Consider the following 21,127-nt stretch of genomic DNA (forward strand, 5'->3'; position numbering starts at 1 on the left):
AGGACGTCAGAGCGGCATGGGATTTCTCCTAGAAGATCGTCGTCCAAGGTCTCCCAGCCCCGATGAGGAGGAGAACCGCCTGACAAATCCATGGGAGCAGCGACGAACTGCCTTCTCTTCGGGGGGAGGGGAACTGGCGAGGAGGAGATAAGAGCGTAGTAACCGCAGGGCCTCGTCCCTTCCAACTGTAGATCGTTCCTTAGCGAAGGGGTGAGGCTATTATTTACTACTAGTACTAGCATTATGGAACGTTATGGGATGGCATTATATTGTAAATAATAGCACTAGTAAGAAATTTTTGGCACTAGGTAGTAGTTTTTGGCGTGGATTAAGAAATTTTGGGTATGTTTTTGCTATTTTTTGTACACGCCAACTAGTGTCAAAAAATGTCTTACATTATGTGACGGAGGAGTACGTACTCGTACTGTAGCAGTACTAGTACTACTTTTTCTCAACTAGTAGTGCGATGTACTGTACTTCTAGTCTAGTCTAGTATAGTGCACCAGTTTTGAACTCTTGAATCTCAGGGCCAAGGAGCTACAGTTGGAAGTGGAGGGTACTACTGTTCTCTAGAACCATCGCTGTACTATCAATGCAGGGAAAGTACACCTGCGTAGTGGCCTAGTGGGTACTCTCGGTGCTCTATTCAGCCCCTCCTCTCACGTAGCTGGCCTACTCAGCCGCTCCTCTCACGCACACACTAGCAGCCTGTTTATCAGCGACGGTTACTGCGGGGGCAGAACATTTGAGTTATTTGATACAGCGAGACTAGGCTTTTCGCTTCCATTTGTGGAGGTGTAATGGATCTCGTCGAACTTTGTTAGTAGTTCCTTCTTTATGAATGAGATGAAGCAAAGCTTTTGCCTCCGTTTCAAAAAAACACGTCAAGAGGAATTTCTTTTATAGTAGAGCCGATAATGGAGTGAAGTCCATGCGTGCAACGCCACAAGCTACAGAGTAGTAGTAGAGCACTTTACGTACAGAGCCATATTGCACAGTTCCCAATGCTTCGCCAGGCTTTTCTGGCTCCTCGGGCTTAATTGGGAGGCGCTAGTTTAAATATGCTACTAGCTGATGAGGAAGCTGCAAGCAAGGTGCGACAAGGGCAAGCATGCGAGCCATGGGATGCTGGGAAAGAAAACCCGTTCACGTGGCTAGGCTATCCAGTGCACCCAGATTGTGGTGCCGCATGTCCGTTTGACTTCAAAACTCAAACTACCCGTGTAAAGTATTGGATCACAGCAAAGTTACTATTTAAAAAGAAAGGCCGCAGTGCGTTCGGCCGGGTTCGAACCCAGAAAACGAGGTATACACTCCCGTGACCACTAGTAGTAATCGTTGGAGTACAACGCAACCTAGAATCGCCTTTTGTCGCTAGTAGTACGTACATTGTTCCTTACAAGAAACACCTAGTAATGCAAGAAACCACTAAAATTCCAAGAAACTACTACCACTTGCATACGTGGCAGACTTAAGATAAGTCTACCTTATCAACCATTGTACATGCTCTTACCAACCAGCCCTACCAAGAAACGACTACTCTACAGAGTGTCGTTATAGGCACGTTTCAACCCATGGTCCTGTTTGGATACATTTGTTGTCAATCTAACCCTGCCATCCAAACACCCCTTTGGTTAGACTTAGTTCAGGGTTAGAATCTAACACTAAGCTCTGACAGGGCCCATGTCGCCCATTAAGTCAACGCCTTCTATTCGACCGGGTGTTATGACTTGTGGGACCTACATGTCAGTCTGCACAAAAATCCCCGAGTGACCTCCTACCTCCTACATCCTCGGCCATGGGACGCAGCTACCGCCGCCGGCAGAAGGCGAGGTCAAAACCGCCGGCGGTGCGGAGCCCATGTTGCGGCAACCCGGATACCAGCTTCGTCCAGCGCTCGCGGCCGCTAGCTAGCCAAGATAGCTCCGTCCAGATGCTTGTCTGCAAGGTTTGCTAGCTAGATTGGCACGGTAGCGTGGCGGCTTGCTCGCGCGCGCCGCGCTAAGGCCAGCCATCTGGCTCGAGCGAAGGCCAGCACGGCGGCTTGCTCACTTGTGAGTCACGCTCGGGCCAGCCTGCCAACCTGTGCGGAGGCCAGCGCGGCATACGGCCCTTTCCGGCGGAGCGGCGGCCAACTCGCTCATCACTGGCACCACCGACGAACACGCATCAGTACTGTTTGAAGAAATGTTCAGGAAAAATAATGATTTGAGGGGGAATAACTGGATAGAAGGTCAAATGTGGGTCCCTCGTGTCAACGGTCAAACAAAATGTGTTGGTTTAAGCTGCCTCGTCAGCACAAACGTGTGGGCCAACCCTGTCATAAATGGGTTTAAACGAACCTAATCGGTAGGAGTACTAGGTAGTAGTTTTTGGCGTGGATTAAGAAATTTTGGGTATGTTTTTGCTATTTTTTGTACAATAGATTCTTCCTAGGGCTGGTTGAAAGTGGTAGTTTTTTGTTAAATACTCTACATATTGTAAGTAGGAGTGAAAGTTAAGCTTTGGAAGCCAATAAGCAAGGCTAGTTACATAGTGCATATGTGTACATGATTGAAAGTAAATATCAACCATGAGTGACTAATATCTTGATGGAAAACTCGAAACTATGGAATACTAGGAAAAAATGCATGGTTGGAAATACTAGCAATGTTCATGTGCGTTGCAACGAATCATAATTAGAATAATACTTATTCACAAACTTGATACAAAACACTCTAATTTTGATATACATATATCACTAGAGATATATTATGTTTCAATTAGAATATATTCCTTGGGCTGTTTTGGTGAGGTCAGGGAGGGATGTGGTTGGTTTTAAGATACTAATTATGGGTTTTTCTGCAAATTGGTAGACAAGTGGGATGTTGGTGAGAAAAGGCAACAACTTACCTCATAGTCGTTAGATGTAGATCTAATGGTCAGAAACGACGGATGGCAGACACACCATCATCACCAACTTAGTCTTCTGTAGGAGTACTAGCAAGATCCGTGCATTGAATGGAACATCAAGATGCATTTTTTATAAAACACTTGTTGTGATTGACCCTTGCGGGAGTAATCCCATGTGTAAAAACTAATGATATCTCGAGAAATATGAGATAAGGTGAAGAGGAGTGGGGTGTGGTGGTGATTGGTGGTCGGACTGAGCGGAGGCATGGGGATTGATGACGCCGGCAGCGGCCACCAGGCCAGTTTGTTCCAGAGGCTTCCTTTCTTAATTGCTCAACAATGAGGTTGTTGGAGATAAGGATGAATGAGGGAAGGCCTTGTCTGCAAATGTGGATAGGGGTGCTAGTATCTTTTAGTTTAATTTCCATCCGTCAGATATAGATCGGACGGTCTATATTACAAGATGGCACACGTACCATCATCACAAACTCGGTTTTTTATAAGAGAAGAAATATAAGTATGGAGATACAAACGTATTATCGATACTTGCTTCCATAAACTAGCATCTACATTCTATTCAATGCCTCGGCATGTGGGGCCTTAGCACAATGACTTCTCGACTGTGTAAAACAAAGATTTTCCCGTCGCCGATAAGGAGGGGGTGACGGCGGCGCGCTTTTTGGCTTGCTCTAGTCCTAGTAGTCATAGTAGGTGGTCTAAGCATGTGTAGATTTATTCTTTTTCACGTCTCGTGTTCGCCGTATTGCCACGACTGTTGATGAATAGACGGTAAGTTATTCATGGGGAAACCCTTGTTGAGCGTGTTTGCGAGAGAGAGAGACAGTGTGCGTGTGTGATATGTTAGAGACTGAGGCAATGATAACAGATTCTTTGTGTCTATGTGTGTGGAGGATAGAGAGAGACATGTACATGGGGCTTTGTGTTGTGTAACGTGGAGACACATATACATAATTAGAGAGTGAGTGTGTGAGATACACATGCGGACATGGGGAGAGATGAGGATCCAAATAAATGGGTGTTTGTGCGTGTCTGTGTGTGTTTGTGCACATGTTTGTGCGTGAGAGGGAGTGTGTGTATGTGGAGTAGAGAGACCACTAATGATGTAAACCTAGTATAAGGGAAGGGGGAATGGTGTGACATGTGTAGTAGCGGGATAGCATGGGTGCGGGCAGGGGGAGCAGACTATTTGGAAGAGACATCGAGTGTGTGTGTGGGAGAGGGGTGTGAGAGCGCGCGCGAGAGAGAGAGAGAGATCTAGCGACGGAGAAAGAGAGAGGGGGGGGGGCGAGAGGGGTCGTTTGTGTCCATAAATGGCGTATAGATAGGGAGACAATGTTGATGTTGTTCGAAATTGGCCTATGTACGGAGACGCAAGGGAAGCGAGTTATCGTGTGTGTAATAGGGACTTCATGAGAGATCTAGAATAGAGGGTGTAGAGAACAATGTGCGAAATCGAGAATGATGATACATTAGGGAGCTATGGAAAGAGTCACGACATATATGTATATAGGGAAGGAGCTGGGGCGGGTCCGCATGTGGGAGAGATAGAAAGAGGAGAGTGGTGCACAAGGAGATAAAGTGTGCTTGTTTGCAGTGGGGGTGGTGTGTGAGGTGAGTGTGTGAGAACCACATAACTAGGGAGATAGACATTTGGGGGCGACGTTTTGTGTGTATGTGAAATATACACTCTACATAGTGCATGTGCTTGGGAAAGAGAGATAGCGGGAGACCTAGAGAGTGGGGGAATAGATGTGTGCATGCCCGAGAGACAAAGTGATAGAGACCTATATTGGGGTCCGGACTTTAGAAGAGAGAGGGGTGTTAATGTGCTCGTGTGTTGGTGTTTGGGGGAGAGAACGACTTCTCTATGTGTGTGTGGGGGGCGAGGGGGGGTGGCTTCAGATAAAGAGTGAGGTGTCTATATTTGAGGGACTTTAGGGTAATTAAGATATTGTGCACTCATGGTTGATCAATTTGTTTCACAGTTTGGACTATGAGATAACGATACGTTTGAACATGCGTGATATACCTTGATGTACCAGAATTACAAACCTAAGATTGGAATTTTGGAATTCGACTCCATCATTAGCTTTTGTAATTCATTTAAACGGAGGTACATTTTTTAAGCCGGGATTTCGTGATTTCAAATTCATATATCAAACCTAGAGATATACACATACGGGCATGTTCAAACTTTATAATCATCCACTTTATTCATACACATACACATTTTGCTTTGTCATATTTAGGATAAACACATTTGGAATTTCATTTGAATTGGACCATATGATGGTATTTGCTTGTAGTAGCTCAATGATCCATATTTGAATTGAATGGACAATCTAAGCTTCGAGTTGGAGACATTGATTTTCAAAACTTGCACTTTTTTTGCGTGCAAAACAAACAAATTGTCGGCCATGATATCATAGTCGGCCGTACAAGAGCAGAATATAATTTCAGGCGCCAAAAGCTTTCAAACTTCCCGCTCACATCGAAATATCTCGCCCCCGAAAGTTTAGTCCTGCGATATTCCTGTTTTACCCCTGTCACATGAACGGAAAGGGGATGCTTTGCTAACTCCATTGTTATCCCCTCTTTGCCCCCAACATTCTTCCCCAGAGCCCATCCCCTTCCCCTCCCCGCCCCCCAACCATGGCAAGCCGCCAAATCTAGTCCTCCACCGCAGCGGTGGACCTCACACCCCGCCAGATCTACCTTCCGCACCTTGGAACCCCCAACTGCCAACTCACCACTTCACCGGAGCCGCTTCAGCGATTGGCTTGTCCACCGCTCCAGATCTCCTTGACCGCCATCATGGTCCACTGCACCGGATCTGCTTAACCGGCACCCTCGTCCACCACAGTGTAGGCCCTTCACTGACCCCCTCATCCGCCCCTTCGCAGGCCCTTCATACAAGCCCTCATCCGCCGCAACAGATCCGCCTCACCGAAAGCACTGTACAACACGCCCGCCGAAGCCTTCGTCCACTGCACCAGACCCGCTCCACAGACGCCATATTCAACTCCACCGGCCCTGCTTTACCAACGCTGCAGCCTCATCAGGTTATTTCGATTTGTACTCCTTCGGTGTTTCTCTTTATCATGCAACTATTCGCTTACCACAGATGAGCTTTCTTGTATGTCAACAAGCGCCGCAACCGTAGCACCGGAGCTGCTTCAGCGACGGTGGCAGTCGGCCCAAACTCAACCGCAACACGAGCACCATCGATGATCCTTAGCTATCGAGTATGACAATGATACCCATATGCCGCTGAGAATCAGGTACTATTATCCAACGGCCGGCGCCTACGTTCACTTTCCTAGCATAAGCACTGCACCTTTGAATTTCTTCAAGGCATCATTCAGTTTTTCATGAGACGTGTTATTCTGCTTGCACCTGTAGGGCCATACTTCTGGCAGTGAACATGTTACATGTGCTAAATTACATACCAGTGCACATATAGTTAATATGCTTTAGTTTTGTCCTAAGTACTCCCTCCGTTCCAAAATAGATGACCCAACTTTGTACTAACTTTGTACTGAAGTTAGTACAAAGTTGAGTCATCTATTTTGGAACGGAGGGAGTATTACTGTACTTCCTAGATATCACTGCCTACTATTTTACTTCTTGAATGCTATATTTATGATAATGGTGTTGTTCTGATGCCACCTGTTGGTTCCATCAGACTGCTTAATGTTCTCTATGCTTAATTACACATCAGCAAACTAGCATGTGGTTCCGCTGCTTTTTGTTTGTTTTACCCTACATTTTCTGATGCTAGCTATTACATCACTGCTCCGAGCCTCTGTTCATTACTTGTTTGTGTGTTCTTGATCTTCCCAAGTTGCATGACTAATTTGATGCTTCTATTAATTATGGAGCTGCCAACCCCATCAAGCAAAATATTTGTTCTTTTGGGGCTGGCACCTCGAACAAGCATAAAAATAGAGGGAAGCAGATATATTGTCGTGTATGCACACACCCTTCTTTCATTAGTTTAGATGAACCATTGATGATCAATTCGGACCAGTGCATGCGATTAAAATTAATTTTACCTAAATAGAGGGTGCAGAATAAACTACAACAACTAGATTTGCAACCACGGGATGCTGACGATATCTTCAAAGAACATTGCAACAGCAGCGAGGCTTCACAGCAACATATGGTAAGCCAGTGTGTTTTAGTACATGTGAAATGTAATGCGAGTGGGCTGCTTTCTTGGCTTGTGCCCTCAACCTGTAATCCTACCGAATTACAAATAGTTCAGTTGTCTGCTTTGCTGTATTGCTTGATTCGAATGCTTGTTTGTTGTTACGCTATACCTGAGTTGGCCAATATGTCAGCAGTGCCTGCTGTACTATCGTAAAGAAATGCATGCCTATTTCATTTGAGTCCTTAACTTTTCCTCTCAACTTCATCACAAGACTGTCTTCGTAGTTTATATGAGGCCACACTGTTAAGTGCTTTCTCAGATTATTTCAACTGCTTAGATGCCTTGGCAACTTAAATATAGCGGTGGTACACTCCCTTTCAACTAGGGATGTCAACTGGGTCCCGTTTAATCCCGATTAAAGTCCACTAGTGGTATGATAGTTCAAAAGAGTTTTTGTTTTTTGAGGAAAATGAACTAGGGAGCTAGCAAAAACTAACTAGATGGGACTGGCGGATGTCGTTTATTTGCCACTTACATCCCTAGTTTCATCTTACCATTTTAATTTCTTTTCGGCTGATGCTGCTTCGAACCATTTAAATATAGCTTGCCATGCTCGGCAATAATTCGTCTGTCGTTTACCATGTAAGCTTACTGCCTGGATCATACGATAACTATCTCTTACTTATGTCCAGCGGAAACCTTTCAGGATGCCGTTCACACTAGGACACAATGTACAACCCCAGAATCTATTTGTGGAAGCAGTGCGCCATCCATGTTACCAGATGGTAGCAGTTCAGAGGCAACACCGCCGGAGAGCAGTCTGAGCACAGATATTATAGTGCTTGAGGCTCTACTAGAGGCAGAAAGAGATGGTGTGGCTGCCATGAATGAGGTAATCTTTATCTTGAGGCTGGAAATTATGGAATTAGCGGCACGCATTATGCAAGCAACCCAAGAATTGGAGGAAGTAAGAATGTTGCATTTGAAGACGGAGGAGGTCCTGCTGTTTCTGCTATCTGAAGCCCAGGGTAATCCCGGTTCTTCTTTAGATACCAGTTGAAATTGTCATTAGATTATTGTACTTGCATGTTGTGTCATGTCTCTGAATGGATTATGTTGCAAGACCCCCTATGTTGTCCATGTGTTGTAATGATCCGAATTTTTTAGGCGAGGTAATCCTCAGTACTTGTATGATTGACATAAGGTGAACTGTTTTTCGTGTGAGCATATTGTATTGGATGAAATAACTGTTTGACTCAGAGTGTATCCAACCTACTGAATTCGAAGATCACGACATTTCTAAATCATAATCATATATAAAGGTGGAATACATCTTTGTTGTGGTTTTGAAGAAATAAATAACAAAACGTAGAATTATCTGTGGATATTCATAATCGAATACAAATTGGATTTGAATTTAGTTTGCCAGGGCCCAGGGCAAACGTGAATGCTAATTCTCCCAAGTTTAGAACGAAGCGGCTAAACACCCACTACAATTTGTGGGCTGCCCGAAGCAAGTGTTTGCGAGATGGAAATTACTGTTTACCCCTGACACTTGACATCCTTATCGACTGGATTTACACTGCTGTCGATAGGGGTAGATAAGTAACTTCAATCAGACATGACACGACGGCCTCTGAGCCCATTCAGACACGGTGGGCACCAAACATCGGCGGCAAAACATATTTGATTCAAGCTCGTCCGAAAGACATGTGTCTCTTTCTCCATTTCCCCATTCATACATGGTGGGCGGCAAAACAAACTCTCCTCGTCTGAAATCGATGTAGGCTAATATTTTAAATAGGGGCAGATGTGTAACTTCCCTCAGACGTGACACAACCGCCCTACCTGTCAGCCCTATTCATACACCATGGGCGCCAACCGTGGGCGGCAAAACACCCTCTCCTCGCCCGAAATAGTTATCGGCAGATATTTGGGTGATGCGAGATTACCGTCCTATCCCCAACTGATGCGATGTCCGAAATTTTAAACGGGGGATAAGTTCATAACTTTCCCACATTTCAGAGAAGCGCGTCCCAAAGTTTGAGATCCCCCCTCCCCTCCATTTCCCCACTCATACACCATACACCATCGGCGGCACAACAACCTCCGCACTGCGGCCAGCCTCCTCCGTCCGCCACCCCGTCCTCCACCTTGCCGGAGCCGCTACCCCTACCCCGTCGTCCATTGCAAGATATGGATGTCTCTCATCCACGGCGCTGGACTAGGATCCTTTCATCACCTCCTCTCGCTTCATCGGCACCGTTGTCCACCTTGCCGTTGCCGCTCCTACGACCGCCTCGTCCACGGCAACATGATTTATCCCCCGACCCGGCCGTCTGCCGTCTAAAGTCTTCTTCCCCGCCACCGATAGCCATCGCACCCGCATCAACCTCAATGTATCAGCATAGGCCTACACGGCATCGCAAGAGAGGTGGTACTCTTCCATATGTGCTTAAGTTATTGATCTCACCCGGAAAATAGATCGTAATTTTTTTACTATACTTTTCTTGTCCGTACCAAATCGTAGTGGCTAGTTGAAAGCAAACATTGGTTGCGAAGTAGCTTTGTCCGGTTTGCACCGTCAGATCCGCCGTGGAGCAGTCACTATACTCGTAAAGCTTATGGTTTCCCCCCTTTATATTCACTACCATCATCGTAGGTGCTTCTTGTCGTGCTAGCACTGCTCCTCAAGACCTCAACCCAAAGCTTACGTGTTGAAATATGAATCTGATATGATGCTCATATCACTAAAACAGAGAATGTTTAATTGGTCACCTAATGTTCCTATATTCGTTTCGAAAAGCATGTGCGCCACCCACTGGTCCAGCTAGTTCCACTTTCCTAATTTTTCTCTTGATGCTTAGAGTTTTCCCCTTTTATCTACTCTACTATGATCTGCGTAGGTGCTTTCTGTCGTACTAGCATTACTCCACCCTTCAAGCTAAACAACACAACACTCAGAATTCGAAAGCTTAGTTGTTCAAATATGATTGTGATATGATACTGATATTAGTTAACCGACACATTTAGTTGGTTAGCTAAAGGTCCCACTTGAGTTTCCAAATGCATGTCACGACATATAGAGAGACATCATAATTGCATTTCTTTGTCACTTGTTGACTGTACTTTCTTGTTCATACCAAATCTTAGTTGTTATTTCAAAGCAAACATCGGTTGCTAACTACCCTTTGCGCGGTTTGCAGCTTCAGATCTGCCATCCCACTGCCACGGTCAACACTGTACTCATCATGCTTATGGTTTCCCCATTTTATGATGACCACAATCAGCCTACGTGGTTCGTGTCGTAATAGCACTGCTCCACCCATCGAGCTAAACAAGCTTAGTTTTACAAATTCATATCTGATATTATGCTGATATTAGTAACACTGAGAGATGTTTAATTGGTTAGCTAAATGTTCCTACTTTAGTTTCAAAATGCATGTGAGCCACAAATGGAGAGACCGGAAAGAATAGTATTTCTCTGTGCGCTCTGGTTCATCATGGGTGGCCAACCGACATTGTATTGAAAGACTTGTAATATCTTCAATCTGCTTGCTCTTCTGCTCTTCTTTAAGATGATCCTCTTCTCTTGCGGTCGACTGGTCAGGTCGAGTTGTTCTCCCTTAGTATATTTTGAATCTGTCAGGTCAGGTCGACTTGTTCTTCTTTACTATATGTTGAAGCTGTCATCTGCGAAGTGTCATCACTTCTGGAGCTCTCATATTTTGAGTAGTAGGCCACATTATATTAATGCACACACCAAATTACAGCATGCATGGCATCTCTTAAAAGAATTGCAGAGATAGCACAAAGGGGTTTACAGGGAGGCAGTATTGGATTAGAATCACTTCTGCATTACAAAGAAAATCTCACTTGTTTTTATGTTTTCATGCATGTCAGATATTGAACATTATCAAAATGAATATGAGAATGGGCGCACGAGAGGAATATTGTGGAACAATCCACTGGCTAACAAACTTGGCATGGTGGAGGATGGCCTATCTTATTCACCCATCAAGGTGCTTGCTCTAACTTGGCAAAGTTGTATTGGTCGCACATATTTTGCATCTGACCTCTTGCATTACTTCTACTTTGTTACACCATCTGCTTAGTTTAAGCATCATATATGAGTATATGCCATACCTATCCATTTTCTGTACCTATTCCATGTGTCGTCACACTATGTTTTTCCAGTCAAATGTTGTTCTTTCGTAATAGATGTCCAAAAGGAAGAGGGTGAGTGCAGATCCTCAAGGAGTACAAACTAGGTATTTGGAAAAGGTAGTGATACCTGTTAAATCAGATAGATCAGCAGCCACAGAAAACACAGGCCCAACTGTACCACACTTTACCCCTACTCCAGTGGACAAACCCCTATTAGAACTGCTGAGAGCCCAGCGTCAGGTCTGTCTATGATATCAATTCAAAATTTGAACTCCTAAATTTCTGCATGTGCCTTACCTTCTCTCTTGTATGAAAACTAATTTCAGATGAATCTCCTTGCTCAAAGGATCATACGATCTCACAACAATACTGGGCTCTGCATTGCTCTTGTCAGTACCTCTCTCCCTTTTGCCTTGTAACGCTGTACTTAATTAATTGCTATTTGATTATGTATCATCAGTCTGCACCTGAGCTTCATTATCCTCTGTTTCTTCCAATATTATTTGATCTATATTTACTCTTTGCAAAATGTAGAATAATGGCAACGCTTATAAAGAATTTTCTTTGGGGAATTTATTGAATTATCCTTCCATCAACATGGAGAAGGGCTTTGTCCAGCCCGTGTTAACATGTAATGTAAGTTCATCCTTCTCAAGCCTTCAAACTTTGTTCTAGTATAGATTTGGATAGGCATCATTTCCTCCACTGCTGTTTGCTTTGCTGTTTACATCTGATTGGATGTTTGCAACAACTACCAGTTTCAAATTGTAGTTGTAAAAACATGTTCCTTATGCAGAACAGATCCATTTATTTGCTTATATAATTGTGAAACCTGTTACATCTCTCCTTGTTTCTCTTTCAGAGTCGTATCTCTTATGCCAGGCAGAACTTTAGGGAAGATAGTGAACCAAACCATCTTGAGGACAGCGAGATGACCCCAAGGTCCTATCTTGATGAAGACAGTGAGTTGAAGCTACTCACCAATAGGTGTGAGACAACCTCTGTGCAGTCGCTGCCTCAAGCAGTTCGACTTCTTCAGTCTCAACTTAAAGCAGAAAGGCTTGCTTTAGCTCAGCTCCGACTTGAAGTTAAAGATGCAATGAAGATGTCCGAGGACTGCCGTGCGCACCATCATGCCATACAGCTATGGTTGATGCATCTATCGTTGACACAACTGAGGTCTACTCAGCTTCTTCGGCTGTTTGGGGGCCCCGACCTGGCCAGGCCTAGTGCCTTCTAAAGTGCTCTCAGTTTTGTATATTCTTTTGTCGGTGCATTTATTTGCACTGGTGGCGAACTTTGATGCCCAGTGGATGTAATATGTGTGATAGCCGTGATAGCACAGTGTAAGTTGCTTGCTTATTTATTTCCTTGTTGTCTTGTTTATTTGTTTGCTTGTAGTCATTGTAGTTCTTTTTCTGCGGTTTGCTAGTGGCTGCAATAACCTATTTTTTAAAACTAGGCCACAACAACCATGGGCTAATATTTACTGTAGTGACACTGGGCCTCCTACGGGCCGTAGAAACAAAGAGCCTTCCGCGGGCTGTAGAAATAATGGGCCTTCTATGGGCCATAGAAACAATGGGCCTTCTACGGGTCATAGAAACAATGGGCCTTCTACGGGCCGTATCATCAATGGGCCTTATACGGGCCATATGATCGATTGGCCAAACATGGGCCAATAACATACCGCATTATGGCCATAAACGGGCTAGAGTTGGAATCGTGCGTTCATGGGCCGACCATAATGGGCCATCATTAATAGGCCGTATTTGATGACGCTATGAAAACGGCCCAACGTATTAATGGACCACAAACGGGCCGACTGTAACCACAGGCTGAATTTGGCCCACAAGCAGAAAATGACAGTAATGGGCCGTAAGCAACCGAATGCTGGAAATGAGCCCAAGAATAAATGGGCCCTGAGAAGGCCAAAAGATAACATGGGCTACAAATGGCCCAATAGATTAATGGGCCGTTAATGGGTATAAAGTGATACACTGTTCATTACGGGCCAGTTTCGCCATGGGCCGTTAATGGGCCAACAGTTACAAAGGGCCTAATATGGGCCGAAAGACGTCATGGGCCATACATGGGCCAGAACTTAAAATCGGCTGGAATCATATTGGACGGCCCAGATGATGCTACTGGGCCTAATTCGGATAGGTCGTAACGGGCCCTAGGTTAGTGGGCCATAAATGGGCTATATGCGAACAGACAGTTAACAGGCTTTCCGTGGGCCGGCCCGCCACCTTTTGACCAAGTCAAACAGGCCGGCCTTTTCACAGGAATGGGCCTCTGTTGGGCTGTGCCACGTGTCGACGTATCATAGGTGCCTTCAGTCCAATGAGTGGATGACATCTGCCCCAACAGTGAGCCGACACGTGTTTCCTCCAGCCAATGGTGATTTTACACGTGGAAAATCGCCATTGGTCGGGGCTGTTAACGGGTTATCGGATCCAAAACCGGACCCGATAGCTTAACAATGTTCCGTTATAGTGGATGCCACGTGTCGGTCAGCCTTGACAAAAGCACTTCTGTGACGCGCGATTTATCGTCACGGAAGTGGACACTTCCGTGATGATAATTTGATAATGTCATGGAACACTTGTACGACAGCACATGTATGACTATCTTGATTCTGTCATAAAATCATCATGGATGTACATGCATGACAAAAAACACGACCTACTGTGACAAACACGTATCATCACAAAGGTGTATTTTTTGTAGTCATCGTAATATCCCATTGAGGTAAGATAAGGATATTTCACAACTGTTGGCTTGTATTTTGCCACTTTCATCAGAAAATTAATGTCATTGTTTAGTGCTATACTTGTGCTCCCTAATTTACATGCCAAAACTTACATTGAAGGTGAAGCTTGTCTGTTATTGAACCAAGTGATGAAGGGGAAGAACAAGCAAAAGAAAAACAAAAATCAACTCCCAGTGCTATAATGAAGCACTGGAACTGTGATGACACAAGTAATGACATAGTTTTGCTTCTTAATTTATTGCTATGGCTGGAACGAGCAATTGTTTTGCCACTGATTTGATGCCACTCTTAATATAATACTTAATTATCTCTACTTGTGCAAATAGGGATCTTCTTTGAAGATACCATATATTTTAGTAGAACTGCACAAGAAGATGTTGGAAACATTAAACTAATCGAGGAGTATATAGTAAGCATGGCCACCACAGTAGATAGCAACAGATGGTTCTGGAGAAGTGCTTCATCTGTATGCTCTACACAATAAGCCTCCTGAGAAAGGTTGGTACTCACCCACGGATTTCATCCATATGATTGAACTTTGTCATATCTATTGGTGTTGTGCTACTGTTTAGATACTGTCATGAAAAAGTGGTATTGTCCTTGAGAAGTGCTTCATTTGTGCTGTTTTAAATATTTCCTTTCCTTTTTTTTCAAGCAAACAAGGATTCTAGCATTTAGTTGTTCTCTTGTCTTTGCACAACAGGATCATCCTCCTCTGAAGAAGAATATGGAGTACGTGAAGTGACTAGTTCCGATTATGCCAGGATGAAAAAGCCCTGTCTATCTTCTCATCAGAAGGAGCAGTTGAAGGATGGTTACATTACTCCCCACAAGACCAAACTAACTTCAGCTCAGAAGGTCTGACAATCTCCATTTTCTTGCTGTGATGCGCAAGTACAATGTTGTTCTAGGATTCTTTTTGGTGAGTTCCTTTTTTCTCAAAGTGTGCTCTACATGGACCATATAGGTGCCTGTTTAAAAGGTCAATTCATAGTATAATTTGCTTTATACTAATCAATTTTTTTGTATTTGTGAAAACAAGGGTGCTCAGCTTGATTTCAATGGGAACTGCACAAAATGTTCATGAATACATCGAATCATTCATTTCCACCACAAGAAAGGAGGTGCCGATAAGTTCAAGGCGTTGCAACATATAAGGGCGAAATCATACAAGCTACGCATGGATTTGGTTGATTTTGGTGGAACTGCACAAAAAGAACAACTGGTTTATTTAGCACGAGGTGCCATGTCAATGTTTGAACTGATGGCAAACCTTGCCCATTCCACAATAGTAGGCATTTGATATTTTGTAATGGGACAACCTTGTCAAGTTTTGCTCTTTGATGTTAGCAAGAAGACATGTGTTTGATATTTTCAAATGGGACGCCCTTTGCTGTCAGCAGCGTCGATCAATTTTTCTTTATTCTTTAGTTGTGAAGTAAATATTGGCTCTAACATGTGAATCACTGAGATGCATAATCATCGATTGTTTTGAATGTTCTCTATGAATTGTCAGGCCTGTGTGTTTGATTGCAATGTACAGGAACACTAAAAAGCTGCTCAAACTCTTTGTACTCCTTCTGTTCCTTTTTACTTCGCACATTGTGAAAGTGCATACTTTTTTCTATAAGATTGGTCAAAGTAGAGATACTTTGACTGCAGACAAAACTTGTATAGAAAGGACCGGAGGGAGTACATGTGAAACTGCTGCAAAGGAGGTGATCACCCTAGGAATAATGCTAGTATGTATTGTTTTGATGTTCATCCAACGCCAGTGATACAAGAATTCAAACTAGTCGAAATAAATTCATTCATACACGGTCAGATTTCATATAAACATGACGTATTTCATTACATTTCATACACTCTTCAGCTAAAATGGGGTGCGCTGGAGGTATAATTAATTAACCGAAGCTATCCACCTGTGTCCGTCTGAGCCGAACAGAAGCTTCAATGACTTAACTGCAGGTGCAGGTGCGTAACTGACATGTGGCCCAGATGCCTGTTGGGCCCACATGTAAGTCAGCAAACTGCTCCAGCAGTTAAGTAGAAGCAGCGTCCTTCTCCAACATAGCTCTCCGACTCCACGTCGCCGCCAAGAAGCTAATCGGCCGTCAATGGTCAACCCGCCTAGCTTGGTTTCAACCAGAGGGTAGCAGCAATGGCCTTACTTCGACCCGAGCGGCGGCGACCTACCGTGTTCTACTCTTCCTCATTTTCTGTGTGGCGCTGCCTCATTGGCAGTGGGGCGGGGCCTCGACGGAGCCGGCGATGTCCTCTATCTCGTTGCCGGCAGGGCGGCGCCTCGGCGGAGCGGGGGAAATCCTCCCCCTCGTTGCCGGCAGGGTGGGGCCTCGGCTGAGCCGGCGATGTCCTCCGCCTCGTTGTTGGCAGGGTGGGACCTCGGCGGAGTAGGGCCTCCGCCTCGGTGCCGGCGGGGCGGGGCCTCGACGGAGCCAGCGATGTCCTCTGTCTCGTTGCCGGTGGGGTGGTGCCTCGGCGAAGTGGGGGAATCCTCCCCCTCGTTGCCGGCAGAGTGGGGCCTCGGCTGAGCTGGGGATGTACTCTGCCTCATTGTTGGTGGGGCGGGGCCTCGGCGGAGCCGGCGGTGTCCTCTGCCTTGTTGTTGGCACTGCGGGGCCTCGACGGAGCAGGGCCTCATCGACGCCAGCGGAGCGGGGACTCGTCGGAGCCGGCATTGTCCTCTGCCTCATCCTCTGTCCCGCCAAACAGAGCCTCGCCTGCTTCATCGCCCTCTTTGTAGGTGGCTGCAGCCTCCGCCACCCGCATGCGGTACCGGCAGCGCTCGAGGCGGCCCTCGCGGGCGGAGCGGTACGAGTCGAGTAGTGCCTCCTGCTCCGCCTGCTCCACGAAGATCTAATCCTCCGCCTGTAGGTGCTCCTGGAGTAGATGGTGGTTGTAGGAGGCATCAGCCTACACCTCCCGGAACTGCTCCTCATGCTTCTGCCTCACCGTGTCCATGTATTGGGCATTGGCCTCGCCGATGGTCATGGCGCAATGCACCAGCGAGGATGGCGCAGAGGAGGGGGTTGGCGCCGGATCGTCGACTACCATGTTCTCCATTGGGACGTCTTTGTGCTCCGGCTACCTGCCGGCCAGCCAGTCGGCAGCAATGGCTGCCATCTCCTTGTGGTCCATCGTCTGCCCATCCCGAAAAGCGCTGGAGCGCGAGGAAACCATGGTGGGCAGTAGTGGTGTCAACAGGAGAAAGGGAACGGATGCGGATGACCGCGGCTATGGCTGGCGCAGCAGTTTATATAGGAATGGTGGGCTGCGGAGGGACGGACATGTGGCACCAGAGTAGCCGCCTCGGCAACCGCGTAACATTAATGTGGGCGGCAGACGGATGGACAGACGACACGTGTGTCGTTTGAAGGCGGAGCAATCGCCTGCACCGGGAAGTGGGGCGGGTGGCGCTGACCGTTTCGGGCAGAAAATGCGCGCGGGCGAGGGAGGCGGTCTGGGTGGGCCAGGGCAGTCAGACTCATGCTTGGCAGCGGGTCGGTCTAGCAGCCGTACATGCTGGCTCGCCAGCGAGTTCGCCGAGCTGAGCGACGATAATTAGACGATGGATGTAGCTTCCGACCAGGAGCCGACGCCACTGTCCAAGCCGGTTCATGCCGTGTTCACCATACAATAGGTGCGGCCGCACTTTGACGCCCTAATGGTGGAAGAGCTACCAGCGCAGGAGGACCTATGCTGCAACCTCCGTCTTCTCAACGAGCACCGGTGAACAAGTGAACGACAATGCCGTCGCGGACATGTGGCCTTATGATCCTAGCTTCCTGAATGAGCAGCGGGCGCTGTATCAGACCATCCGCAGGGCTTGCGAGGCCCTCTCCGTCGTCCTTCGAGTTGTTGCACTCGCCGTGGCGCCGCCACCTCGCATTGTCAACATGGTCAATGGACATGAGGAATGAGGAGATGACTTTACTTGGAGAGGATGATAGTGGGGACCCACCAGGGCCATAGCCGCACGTACGCAAGTGCCTCCTTATTATATAAAACTATAATTTTTTTTGCTTCCTGTTGGTTTCCTGACATCACGGTCCCACACCATTGTCAAGCTATGTAGTCAATAAATGAGAGAATTGCACAAGGAGCGGCCGATAGCTGGGACCAAGCAACTCGAGCAGTATTTGTGTTTTTGAGGTGCGAGCACTATAGAGTTTTTCTTGAGCGATGTTTTCGTTGTTGTTCAGGGGAGAGAGCAGGGCCCGCCCGGTCCAGGCCAGATATCTAGCCCAGATATTTTTTTTTCAAGATGAAAATAGCTAGCCCAGGTATATTTTTTAGGAATACCCAGGCAAGGTCAAGTTGTTATTCTCCGCCCCGCTGGGCTACAAATCTTTCCTAGCAGGGATGCATTAGGCTTAACAAGAAAATGGGCTTTAAGAAATAATAAATGGGATGTAATTATAAAAACTGGGCGGTAACTATAAAAAATGCACCAAACACGTAATTACTTTATAAAATATTATTTTTGGGTATTGAAATTTTTAATTTCATTAATTGTTGCGCGCGCAATGTTTTGTTGGATTTTTACGTAATATAAATTTATATTGAAATTTTATTTAATATTACTAGAAATTTCAGGATAAAAATATTTCGGATCCCATCAACATGTGGTAAATTTTATTGAATTCTGTTTTGAACGGTTGGTTGAAATTATTAATCATTGTCCTAGCTAGAAAATGGGCTGTACTTTTAACAAACTGTAAATGGGCTATAGTAAATTCCATTAGAATTTAAAAATGGGCTGCACATTCTTACAAATCTCAAATGGGCTATAAGTTCTCTGCCACACACTTGTGGCCTTACTAAGTTGATGCGTCCCCTAAAAAAAGTTCACGTGTATGCAAGGCTTTGTCAACTTATAGTCAACACACGGTTCTAGCAGAAGTGGCCGTTGGATGTCCATCCAATGGATGGCGTGCTTCTTCTTTAATATCGGATATCACCCACCCCAAAAATGATTCTTCCCCTTGACATCTAGGCGCACCATTTCGGAAGCTGACCTGTGGGCCTACTAAGTTGACGCGTACCAAGGGCTATTTCAACTTAGTCAATATAAACGATTCTAGTTCAGTGACCGTACAATGTCCATCCAACGGCCGTCCTGCTTCTTCAACCTCTAGTCTTCTTGCTCCAGCCGCCCAAAGCAGCGCCGGCTGTGCCACCTGCTCCTGCCTCATGTGGCCGACTGTGCCGCCACGGAGGCCTCACCGCCCCCTACTACTCCCACCGCTGGCCAGGCCATCCCTCCACTCATCCACACCCCATGTTATTCTGTGGTGACGGCAGCCTCACACCGCAGCCGAACCAGTGAACCCTCGTACTCTTCTCTGCATGGGCATCCACTGTCGTGTCTTCCCCGGCTTCGCGTCATCCCTTTCCTAGTCCTCGACGTCGTCCACTGCCTTTGGTGCTCTCATCATGGCGTGGTCAGTGTGATCAACAACCGACTTCCATCGGAAGAGTACTGTACGTGGAGAGGCTGATAGCTGGGTCCATGGCCGCAGCAAGGAAGTGCCTCCTTATTGTGCAGAAAATAATGATCCCTCCACCTGATAGCAGGAACCCACTGGAGGGGCCACCGTATTTCACAAAAAAAAAACGTTTCCCCCTGACTGCTGAGACCCACCAGCTACATCTTCGCACGCAAGGAAGTGTGTCCGGGCAAAAAAAAAACGATTCGCCCCACTGACTGCTGGGACCCACCAACTACATCTTCACATGCAAGGAAGTGTGTCCATATTACGAGCAAAAAAATGATTCACTCCCCTGACCGCTGGGACCCACCAGCTACATCTTCGCAGGCAAGGATGTGCCTAACAGTTGGGACCCACCTGGTCGAAGCATACGTAGCGTTGTCATTCTGGTCGCGAATGTGTACGTACATACTGGTTGATTTAGGGGCGCGCACATGTCATAGTAGAGGCGCGCACGTAGCATGTACACGTACATACAACGGCCATGGAGCAAGAAAGTAAATACGGCCACATACGTACATACGGGCGGGGTCTCCGTTGCTTGTATGACTTTGTATGTTGGGTCATGCGACCCATGGTTGTAATATCATGCTATGTATGGCTCCTCAGAGCCTCTTAATGAAATACTTTGAGTCTTAGAGTTACGTTGTGATGTCATGTTGTATCTAAACATATCGAGTATATTGTGTGTATGTTATTGAAATGCTTTGGTATGTGTGGGAACTGACACCTAGTTGTTTATTCTTGGTAGCCGTTCTTATGGGGAAATGCCTCCTAGTGCTTCCATCCGGAATAGGTGGACTGATTGGTATGTGTCCTTCTTTGCTCCCGTGTCTGTCCCTATGGGGAAATGTCTCACTGTGTTTACCGGAGTCCTAATAGCTTGCTACAACCTGCTTACACTAGTTGCTGACCGACATGTGCATTGCTGGGTCATATATGCCTATCCCTGTAAGTTTGTGCCACTTTGGGTTTACGACTAGTCATGTCACCCCGGGTTCTCTATCGTATGGATGCTAGCGGCACTATCATATACGTGAGCCAAAAGGCGCAAACGGTCCTGGCCCAGGTAAAGGCGACAGCCGTGGGTTACCGTGCGCGAGGCCGCAAAGTGATATGATGTGTTACATGCTAGATCTATGTGACTTAGGATCAGGGTCCTGACACTCTCCCTATGTCGAATCAATAAATTTGGGTTTTGATACTCCCCACAAAATATAGTTGTGACCCCCCATATTTGAGGGTCATTGTCGGTGTCAAAAACGGCGGATCTCGGGTAGGGGGTCCCGAACTGTGTGTCTAGGCGGATGGTAACAGGAGACAAGGGACACGATGTTTTTACCCAGGTTCGGGCCCTCTCGATGGAGGTAAAACCCTACTCCTGCTTGATTAATATTGATGATATGGGTAGTACAAGAGTAGATCTACTACGAGATCGGAGTGGCTAAACCCTAGAAGCTAGCCTATGGTATGATTGTTGTTCGTCCTACAGACTAAAACTCTCCGGTTTATATAGACAGCAGAGAGGGCTAGGGTTACATAGAGTGGGTTACAATGGGAGGAGATCTTCATATCGTATCGCCAAGATTGCCTTCCACGCCAAGG

The sequence above is a fragment of the Triticum aestivum genome, chromosome 5B (assembly GCF_018294505.1).
Source record: "Triticum aestivum cultivar Chinese Spring chromosome 5B, IWGSC CS RefSeq v2.1, whole genome shotgun sequence".
Lineage (NCBI taxonomy): Eukaryota > Viridiplantae > Streptophyta > Magnoliopsida > Poales > Poaceae > Triticum > Triticum aestivum.